This window comes from Dreissena polymorpha, chromosome 7 (genome assembly GCF_020536995.1).
Source record: "Dreissena polymorpha isolate Duluth1 chromosome 7, UMN_Dpol_1.0, whole genome shotgun sequence".
NCBI lineage: Eukaryota > Metazoa > Mollusca > Bivalvia > Myida > Dreissenidae > Dreissena > Dreissena polymorpha.
This window is the reverse complement of record NC_068361.1, coordinates 7,349,195-7,358,593: the sequence shown is the minus strand read 5'-3', so window position 1 is coordinate 7,358,593 and position 9,399 is coordinate 7,349,195. Positions and strand designations below refer to the sequence as shown.

The window sequence follows — 9,399 nt, the reverse complement described above, 5'->3', positions numbered from 1 at the left end:
AGATTAATCGCCGATGAATACCAAAGGTTCAGAAAAACTGATAACCGAAAGTATTCATAGTTTTTGTTAAAAATAAACTATAACAGTCTAAACTAAGTCATGCACCGGAAACGTTAGATATAAAATTATAGTTTTATTTACGAGGATCAATTGAAAAACAAATTCTGAGCTATGGTTACACTGTTAATTTAACTTGACTCGTCTCCATTTGCAAATTTTAACGGGGCAGAAGGGCATGCGTAAACGGGAGCTGACTGTGTTTAAGTGAGGTAATCTTGGATAAGGTGTCGTTTTCCTGATTGTCGCCAAGGAGTGTTTTTTCAACCGGTGAGCCACATTATATTTATAACTTTTTTTGTAATGCAACCCTTTCGGCTCAATGGTGTTTAGCTTCCCTCGATGGTTTGTTTAATGATCGTAGACGTCGGAATAAAAAAGTTATTCAGGGAAACCGTCTACAACTGTTTTGTTTAAAATCTTGACCTCCGATATTTTATATGTACGAATACTATTTTCTTCTACAATAAACAGTATTTGCGTATTTTAACAGTAAAATAAAACATATAATACGATTATTTTATTTACTCGATGCGTTTTCTTCTCTTTTAATGCCGAATTAAAATGGTTTAATCCCCTTTCTGGAACTGACTTTCGATAAGTATATTTTGACACTTGATTTCATACGACAAACACAATTCATAATTATATTTAAAAGTTTGTACACGAAATAACACTCTTGAATGTATACCAGACATATGCAAATTGTTAAGATTACTTTTTCTCTTAAGAGTTCTAATGGTAACACGATTTTATTATTTTGTAGTAGACCCAGTATAAAATATATGAGGATGTTTTGAATTTTAAGTCATCAGCTCAAAAGTGACGTAACCATGGCAGTGATTTGAATTTTTTTATCAAATATATATTTCAAATATTTACCCTTACATCGTGTGAGCATAGTTTATTTAGCATTTGACGGTATTATCTACATAGTGTAATATGTACATTTTGATGTTAACACATATGAAAAACGTAAGGTCGCCTTGGTGTTATGGATATGGTGTCCGCCAGGCGACCGGGCGGTCACGGGTTCGATACCCACCGAGAAAGCGTTCTGAGGTCTCCCCTAAAGTCACCAAGTTCTTGTTCTAGGTCCAGAAAACGAAATCAAGAGCGTTTCAAAAAGCCTGAGGCGTTCGATGCAATCAATTAAGCTGAAGTAAATAGGTTTAAACTAAACAAAAAATATTACGTCTAAGTACCACGCCAATTTAACACGCACACTAATGACATATACGTGCAAAATAAGTGTAATGAAAAACAAAAAAGGGAAAAAGACGGTTAGATACTATCACAAGGTTGATAAGACAAACATGCTACAATTATTGCGATTCGGAATACATAAAAGCGCTTTGAAATACCCGCGCGAGCTTAGAAGACGCGCTTTATATATAAAAAAAACGGTTCAAGCATCAGTTGTATATGTTTTTGTTTCGTGAATGTGTGTGTAATTGTTTATTTATTTTCCAAAACCTTATTACATATACGGCAACGAACGATATAATTAGAGAAGGGCAATACAACGGTTCATATCAGAATAAGGTCGACACGACAAATAAGACATTAAAGTCATTAACATATTACTGCCATTGGCTGTTGAACATTCTACTATCTCGTATATCAGCCACCTCGCAACCCATCCCCTTGGAAAAAGGTGAATTGATTCAGTTGGTCTACATGTGTTTCGTAGAGCATTATTATAATTCTACAGTGAGTAACGTGATTAAGAAAACACTTTCATTGCACCACATAACATGCTATAAAGCTAAAATATTTGTATTGTACTTTACAAATGCGCAAATATGTGTGTATTATATGAGAAAAAGCTTATAGTACATCAAACTACACGAAGGGCATGTAATTAAAAAACAAATTGTGAACGGTTTCCTTCGATATTTGTTTATCCCGACGTCTACGATCTTGAAACAAAAAACGACGGAAGCTCAAACACCGTAGAGCCAATAGAGAGTATTCTTTTTTTCAGAAATATAAAGGGGCTTACCGAGAGAAAATTCAAGTTACTGCTAAGCACAAATCATTAAACCGACGACATTCAAAAGGTCTGTTTGAACTAATCTCACCTTAACATAGTCAGCTACCGTATACGCATGTACTCCCCGCTGCCCTGGATTATATGAGTATATGACCTCAGATTTTGACATAACACATCAAATAAATACATTAATAAAATGCCTGTTTTCCGTGCTGATGAATGACTTAGTACTTTTGGTAATTTTCCATGTGTGCGTGTTTGTCTTATAGTTGGCAAAAATATGTTAACACATTGTTAAAGTTTATGCTAGTGAAAAATACTTAATTTACACATGTAAAGTTTCTCAATGGGCACTTAATTAAAAAAGACTTGTTGATAAAACCATGCACGTGGAACATTTATCAGTACCATAAAAGTAAAACCCCTACCAGCACCATGAAAGTAAACCCCTATTAGCACTATTAAAGTAAAACCCCTATCAGCAGCGTTAAAGTCAACCCCTAAATCAGCAATATAAGTCAACCACCTATCAGCGGCATGAAAGTCAAACTTAAATAAGCAACATTCAAGTAACATTATACAATCAAAACCCCATTCTGGAACATGAAAGTCACACCCCAGAAGCAGCAACATGCACGCAAAACCTCATCAGCAACATGCAACTTCAACCTCTATTAGTCCGGCAGAAAAGTGGCCATTTTTCATTTAACCCGACAGCAGGCTTTCAATGTCATGCTAAGACAAATCTGATCGCTTCCTTCACAACTTCTTTCATACAAGATGCCATATCGCCTAACACTCTGATGGATTTGCATGCGTTCAGCATCGTAACAACTGTACCCTTACAGATACCAAACTATCCAGCCAAAGTACCGCATCCATCTCGAATTTGAGTTCATAAGAGGTGAAATCTTTCATCCGTTAATAAAGCTTTTATATGGGCTGTTGTTTGTTCTCTGTGCCACCTATTATAATATTCTGTGGTGGAAATGCTTTGCCACTCGTTAGTTTGTACACCTTGAGACATTGGATTGTCACCCTGACCTGGCCACACTCTTTGTGCTGAACTCCATGTATCGTTCAAGCACAAAGTAAACATCAGATTTATTTAAATTTTGTCTTATATAAGACTTAAAGTTGTCAATTGAGCCATGTATCTTTCCATCTAACGGACAGTAATTTACATGAAGGAAAGCAGATCCATCTATTTCTGAACAAGTGTTTTGGCTTTCAATGTGCCGCTCAGACACTTCTACTTTTAATTGACTCTTTTATCACCGATGATGTTTTTCCTATTCTGAGGTCCCCTATTTCAGTAAACATAGCTGTAGGAACTGAAGCTTATTCATGATTTAGTATATGGTTAATGTTAATTTGCCTATAAATAGCTTGTAAGAGAATCACTATTGCATAAATCAGATTGATGTCATACAATTTGGTGTCTGCTTTCTAGACACAACTTTTGAAATTGAAACATAAAAATTGTCCGGCAATGAGTTTTCAAATTCTATAATTTTGGGTTTTCCCAATATCTATTGCTTGATAATATTCGCAAATGTTGTATCTATTGTTCCAGTCACAATGTTCACTAGACTGGATGGATAATTGCTTGAAACATTCGGGTTAATAAATTCTGTCAACTTTCTCTGAATAATTGGTTTATCCTAAGAATCGGCATTAATCCTCTCCTGCTTTTCTTCTTTGAGTTGTTCATCTTTGTCCACTAAATTCGCTCATATCCTCTTCAATTCTGTTGCAAATATAGAGGCTCAAACTCCAAACCTTGAGAGTTTCAGGTTTAAGTGTGGAACCTATAAGTCCCTTCTTGTCATGGCCACATACCCCCGGAACATGTTTCTTGACATGTTAATCATTTAAGACCCTGCCTTGTGCGCTTTCATTTTTTCCATTGAACTTTTAATGGAGGCCATATCTCGCGTAGCTTGGGTTTGCAGCGGCAAAGAAGTATGGTAACATACGCTTAACTGATGTCAGGTACAGCAGCCAATCATTTGCTGAATGAGCTGATGAAACATTCATCCATAGTTGTTTCGACTCTGTTCTGGGGTCTGCATCAAAAAAGGAAGTAACAAATATGTAAACACGTTTCACTTATCAAAAGAAATGTACGTGTGTTCACTGCTATTTACTGAATTATGAACATAATTAAGAGTTATTATTAATTAATTTGTATAGCCCTTGCTTACCGGATGTATATCGTACGGGTGTAAATCATTTGTGCTTCACGAATATTTATATAGCATGAAATTCCGATTGCATGTACTGAAATAGAATTTTTACTGCAATTATTTGCATAAGCTACGATGTTGGCTGCCACTTTGCGTATAATAAGATATTTGCTTTGGATTATTTACGTCCAAAACATTAACTATCGTAACATCATTCTTTTTTAAGCTGAAAAGATCCTAACTAATGTATATAATCATGAGCATATCACCATATACATTAAAATGCTGAAAACGACAGCCATTTCAGACTTCTTTTTAAAAAAAGATACAAACCCGGCATCATTTTGATTCTTATCAGTAAAATGTCGCCTAACAATATAAAATAACTTTAACCTTTACTATATTAATTATATAGAGAGAGAATTGAAACAAACATGCTGTCATGCTGAAAAGATGTGTTATTAAATTGCTTGTTTTAGTGTCTTTTCTTATTTTGATTGTTTGCAAAATTTGTTGACGACTCTCTAAATGGAAAGTTTTAAATAACCCAAATAACTACAAATTTAAAAGCTTTATGTGGATATAAACACTTCGTTTAAGCTCCAATTAACTGCACTTTTTCTCAGCCTACATATATATATATATATATATATATATATATATATATATATATATATATATATATATATATATACAAAAACGCTGTTTTTATTTTATGCCAAAGCTTTCGACATCACGGTCTTCATCAGCGGCCATTTTTTATTTTAAGATGTTTCAAATATGTACGGATATGACGTCGTGCATTTCCGGCGTCAACGTTGTTTTCGCGCCCTTTCATGTCTGTTTATTCTTGTATGTTGATGCCATATGGTCGGTATGTCCTTAGTTTTGCCATCCATAATTGCTCAATGGTATTGCGTTACTCGTCCGACCCGTTTAGTTTTTCAAGTCCCATTATTTGAAAATCATCCGTCTGTGTAGAAATGTTCAGCTACCGGGTCTCTGTGCTGTGTGCGAATACGCGACAGATTCAACAGATGCCGCTGGTACAGAGTTCTGCCGGTCTCTCCCACATACACGTACTTGCGACAGCGACGACAGTTGACCGCGTACGCAACATTGGATGATATGCAATCAACATTGTTTCTCACGCTGTACTTTCTGCCGCTGGGATCTGTGAAGTAGTCCGCCGCCATCATGTAAGGGCAAATGGCGCACCTCTGCGCCCCACAGGGCCCGCTCATGTTGGGCTTCCGGAAGAACATCTTATTTTATTTCTTGTGTACTAGGATGTCTTGCAGGTTTCAATCCCTTCTGAAGGCTACTAATGGGGGCTCAGGAAACACTTCCTTCATTCGATCAGACGTGTGCAGTGTGTGTAGGTGTCTGCGGATGATACGGCCGATGTTCGGTAGTGCACGCGAAAACGTAATCACGAGCGGAATCCTCGTATTACGTTCCGAGTTTTTCTTTTCGCGTAGAAGGTCCTCCCTCTTTTTATTGTCGACCTTTATTAATTCGGTCTCTACAAACTCTCCGTCATATCCACGGTTAACGAGCTGTGCTTTCACCGCCTGTCTGTGCTTCCGGTAGGCAACCTCCTCTGAACAAATTATTTTCGCACGCACACCCAGACCATATGGTATAGCCTTTTTTGTAGACTCCGGTTGCGAAGAATCCCTATCAATATATATTTAAAATCCCAGACACGTGTTTTTACCTTTATTATATATATATATATATATATATATATATATATATATATATATTTATATATATATATATATATATATATATATATATATATATATATATATATATATATATATATATAATAAAAGTAAAAGTGTGTGTTTTACATTGCTTATACTTTAGACAAGAAATATCTTTTTTAAATATTCGGCATTTATCCGGACTATGAATTAAAGTGAAAATATACGTTTCTAAATAATTTAATTGAAAACAGAGGTTTTATTGTTGCTGTTTAGTTTTACTTGCTACTGGAATATCCACCAACCCACTAGTTTGGAGGAATATCCCTGCGATTACAAAAATGGCCACTAAAGGATTTTTAATTCTGAGTTTCTGTAATGTATGTTTTGTCTATTAAATATCGATTTTGAAGTTCTGATATGTTGCCGTAAATATCAGGGCTAAGAGCGACTAAGGGTCTAGACGTCAAACACCGAAAATGTAAGTCAAATGAAAAACGACGTTACTGATAATATTCTTGTATAGAACTTACACGTTGTTGCCAATGTCAGAAATTGGTACAAGTCCTCACGTTTAGAAGGGTTCAAAATTGACGACATATTGTTTCCTTACGGTTGCCAAATAACTCGCCCTATGAGAACCTTTTCACGTTTTCGTAAATTTACAAAATTATAAAAAAAGTTTCAGATTCGCAAATTTTCGTTGTAGTTATATTTGTGAGGAAACAGTAATACTGAACATTTACCATGCTTTAAGATTTCCATTATATGGATCTTTTGACGATTTTAAAACCTGAAAGTTATAAAATGTTGCAACCTGAAACGATTGAATACAAGAGCTGTCAGAGGACAGCGCGCTCGACTATTCGAGTGCTTGACAGTATAACGTAAGCCATCATGGGGAAATTGTTCATATTCAATAATTTAAAAGACGATCTTTCAAAAATAAAAAAGGAAAACACATTTTTTTGGGGGGGGGAGGGGGGTAGGAGGGGGGTAGGGGGTGAGAGGGGGGGTACAATGTGAGGTGTGGTAACTTATTAGATGATTAAAAAAAATTGGGCGTGGGGGGGGGGGGGGTAGGGGGTGGGGGAGTGAGAGGAAGGTATAATGTGGGGTGGGGTAATTTATAAGATGATGTTTAAAAAAAAAATTTTTTGGGGGGGAGGGGGGGTAGGAGGGGGTAGGGGGTGAGAGGGGGGTACAATGTGAGGTGTGGTAACTTATTAGATGATTAAAAAAAATTGGGCGTGGGGGGTAGGGGGTGGGGGAGTGAGAGGAAGGTATAATGTGGGGTGGGGTAATTTATAAGATGATGTTTAAAAAAAAAATTGGGGGGTGGGAGGTACGGGGGGTGGGAGTGAGAGGGGGGTATAATGTGGGGTGTGGTAATTTATAAGATGATGTTTAAAAAAAATGAGGGGGGAGGTTGGGGGGGGAAGGGATTCTGGTAGGGGCGTGGGGTATTGTTTGGGTGGAATCCATTGTGGTATTCAGGTAAGTGTTCTTTTGTCAAAGTTATAATAAAATGTGATCATAAATAAAGAAGTTATTGCAATTTAAGCAAAATGTTCAATTATTTAAGTGTAAAAGGGGCCATAATTGTGTCAAAATGCTTGATACCGTGGTCTGCTCTTGTTTATAGGTTGGGGTCATGTTGGAAAACAAGTACGCAACATATAAAAGCAATATGTGAAAGGATATATTTGGGGAAGTACGCAAATTTTAACATAGATTTATCAATAATATGCATATTCTAAGTATAAAAGGGGCAATAATTATGACGAAAATGCTTGATAGAATTGTCTGCTCTTGTTTATAGGTTGGGGTGATGTTGGTAAACAAGTATGCAAAATATAAAAGCAATATGTCAAGGGACAATGAAAATAAATGGGGTAGTACGAAAACTTTAACATTTGCTGCATACATGTATTCTCAGTGGAAAAGAGGCAATAATTATAACAAAATGCTTGATAGAGTTGTCTGCTCTTGTTTATAGGTTGGGGTCGTGTTGGTAAACAAGTATGCAAAATATGAAAGCAATATGTCAAGGGACAAAGAAAATATTTGGGGTAGTACGAAAACTTTAACACTTGCACGCAGACGCAAACGCTAACGCGGACGCCGGAGTGAGTAGGATAGCTCCACTATATATATTTCATATATAATAGTCGAGCTAAAAATGCTTGATAGAGTTGTCTGCTATTGTTTATAGGTTGGGGGTCATGTTGGTAAAGTATGCAAAATATTAAAGCAATATGTGAAGGGAGAATGAAAATATTTGGGGTAGTACGCAAACTTTAACATTTGCTGCATATTCTAAGTGGAAAAGGGGCCATAATTATGACAAAATGATTGATAGAGTTGTCTGCTATTGTTTATAGGTTGGTGGTCATGTTGGTAACGAAGTATGCAAAATATTAAAGCAATATGTGAAGTGAGAATGAAAATATTTGGGCTGGTACGAAAACTTTAACATTTGCACGCAGACGCTAACGCTATAGTACGCAAACTTTAACATTTGCTGCATATTCTAAGTGGAAAATGGGCCATAATTATGACAAAATGCTTGATAGAGTTGTCTGCTTGTTTATAGGTTGGGGTCATGTTGGTAAAGAAGTATGCAAAATATTAAAGCAATATGTGAAGGAAGAATGAAAATATTTGGGGTAGTACGCAAACTTTAACATTTGCTGCATATACTAAGTGGAAAAGGGGCCATAATAATGACAAAATGCTTGATAGAGTTGTCTGCTATTATTTATAGGTTTGGGGTCATGTTGATAAACAAGTATACAAAATATTAAAGCAATATGTGAAGGGAGAATGAAAATATTTGGGGTAGTACGAAAACTTTAACATTTGCACGCAGACGCTAATGCCGACACCAGGGTGAGTAGGATAGCTCCACTATATATATTTCATATATAATAGTCGAGATAAAAATGGAGAGTTCTGTTGTTAACGTTATATTTTGTGATACTATGAGCATTGTTTATATAAAGTATCAAATACATCACTCATTGCATTAGCATGGATAGGCGATTGGTTTAAGCGATAGACTTACTCCAGGGGTCAGTGGTTTGAGCCCAGTTGAGTGAGGGTTACTTTTTTATTTCCTTAATTTTATTCTTGTTTTTTTAATGAAGCATTTTAGATCCCTCTGATTATACTCCTTTAATTGACGTTTCGGCATAATGCCTTTATCAAAACAATGGAAATTATATGTTAACTACATTTTTACGTCTTTTGACTGCACAATTTAAATAACTAAGAAAAATGTTTTTAAACGTCAAATGACGTTGTACATGATGACGTCATAAATGGCGTTATATAAAATGGCGCCAAAAAATGTAAAAATTCGCCAAAAATGAAATGACGTTAAACACTTACATATTTTGTCTTAATCTTATGTTGAATGTGTGCTTTATATATTTAATAAATT

General features: G+C 35.8%; 1 protein-coding gene across 1 annotated transcript in view; it reads left to right on the top strand.

Moving 5' to 3' along the window:
• Nucleotides 1–9,399, top strand: part of LOC127838358 (uncharacterized) — a 372,916-nt gene that overhangs the window by 266,862 nt on the left and 96,655 nt on the right. The window lies entirely within an intron of this gene.